This window comes from Triturus cristatus, chromosome 2_1, assembly GCF_964204655.1.
Source record: "Triturus cristatus chromosome 2_1, aTriCri1.1, whole genome shotgun sequence".
Classification (NCBI taxonomy): Eukaryota; Metazoa; Chordata; class Amphibia; order Caudata; family Salamandridae; genus Triturus; species Triturus cristatus.
The window spans coordinates 283364068-283366224 of NC_140581.1; the positions used below are offsets into that span (position 1 = coordinate 283364068).

At 42.0% G+C, this 2157-nt stretch overlaps 1 pseudogene; it reads left to right on the top strand.

Moving 5' to 3' along the window:
* Positions 1 to 1855: 1855 nt before the first annotated feature.
* Positions 1856 to 1930, top strand: LOC146864102 (U2 spliceosomal RNA; annotated as a pseudogene).
* The last annotated feature ends 227 nt before the right edge of the window (positions 1931 to 2157 follow it).

Here is a 2157-nt window from a genome sequence, read left to right on the forward strand (position 1 = left end):
CATTCAGGCCTCATTCTTTTATCCACATCCTGGACATTAGGTCGGGAGGCAAAGTGCCTGGCCCAGAGGTAGAGACCTGACAGACCGGAGCAATTCTTCTAGAAGAACCTGCTTGCACTGATGCAAAATATGTGGGCCTCCATCTTGGTGATTGATGCCGTGGAAAGGTCTCCTACAGCCTTCCTCCTTGGCTGGCTGAACCTCTAGGACTTTATCCACCCAGCTAGCAGGATCAGCAGCCCACATGTTTATGGGTAGCAGAAAGGAGCAGAATTGGAAGCATGGTGGAGGCGGAGCTGGCACTGCTTGGCTAGAAGTGGCTCAGGCCCAGCATCTCTAAACTTGGCAGACCAATGGTGGTGGCAGGAGGAGGTGTTGCCAGATTCTGATATTATCTTAATATGTCATTAATGCCCTGATTCAAAAGGCTCTACACAAATATTTCATAGAGTGATGTATGAAAATTGAATCCACACCTATTTGCAAAATTAACATTTTATGAATTTATACATTTTTCCCTTGACATTATGCACAAAAGATGCATAGTACGAGATGTGCATACTCACATTTGGAAATTGGAAAACGTGCATTTGGCTTAACGTATGGGTGCCCAAAATGAATAAAAAAAGGGTTTTATTTACTTTAATCTGACGTACTTCAAAAAACATTTTCCAGAGCCAGACAATATTCATGTATTTATTTATTTATTTGCAGTTTCAATCAGCACGTACAAGACTCAGATCCATCATTGCGCTTTACTATTAACATTTGGAGAAATAGTAATGGCAGGGTAATTTACAGTGAGCAATTAGAGGGATACAAACAGGAAGGTACTATCATCAAGGTGCTACCAAACGTAAAGGTAATTTACAGCGAGACATTTCAGGTATAATAAACAGCTAGGTACTAAAAGGTAAGTCATGGTTGGACTGTGTGATTAAGCAAATGGTGGGGGAATGTAAAAGGTCAGTTTAGTAGGTATCTCCCGACTATCAGCTGTTTTAAGTTCTTGAAAGCCTCGAGAGAAAGATCTGTGTAAATCTTTAGTGGAATCAAGTTCCAGAAAACTAGGTGATTCCTCCCACATGGAAAAAACATTTGTGCATATGTTTGTGTTCCGAAGTGCAGACTTTTGTGTCAGATACGGGCCAGTTTAAAGAGGCTTCAGGCTTCTAGCGGGAGCCACTTTAGTGAAATCAGAACCAGCGCAATGTTGTCAAAACACCTTGTTCCAAATAACAATTGTGCTGACTAGTTAAGCATGGCCTTCATAGATGCTAGATCAGTTTTGTGGATACCTGTTAGTGGCACATTTTTTATAGTCCAACCTAGAGATGATTAGTGATTGTATTATGTCTACTTGATAGTGAATGAGCTGTCTGTTGTGAGAAATTTTGTTAGTTTACAGTGGACTTAGAGCCTGCCCATTGCTTACCATTGGTTGTCTTTATTTGTTTGCCTATTATTCATCAGTAGTGGAGGCTTTCCTTCATTTTCTAGTGTTTTTCCCTCCCCTGGAGCATGAATGCTTTACTGTGTTCTTACACTCTTCCTGTTTTCAGGTGCTACTTTTTCTTTTTGTATAGGTACTCTATGAGGGTGCATGTGAATTCCAATTGTCTTACTGTGCTCTGTTTCTTCTCTCTCTCATCTGTGTGCTTCTCCCCAAGTCTCTGTGGTACTTTCACACCTGTGTGCTTTCTGCCCTCCAGCCCCACTTCGCTGTTTTTCTCCCTTTTGATCCCCTCACCCATGTCCTCACATTGCTTCCCCCCACCCACAACCCTGTTTTGCTTGTGCCTCCATCAGCTCTCCTATGTTAATAGCATCACTCATCCTCATGTTGCCTCCATCCATCGCTTCTTGGTCTTTTGGCTAAGATCAAGTGTAGTATCTATTCTAATCAGTTTACTGTTGCTTTCAACCCCTCCAACTGTGCCTACCGTGTTGCTTCCCCTTGAGTTTGCTCCCATCCAGTGTTACTTACCCCACCTACTTTGAAAAATAAACCCATTCCTTTGTTTTATTTTTAGTTACCAATCGATCTCGGTGGCGTCATTATCTAGGCACACACACATGCGCATGCCTACAAAATGATGCTGCTGGCTGCATCAAAGTTTTTTTTTTTATTCTTTAGACATGGGGCACAGCCTTAGT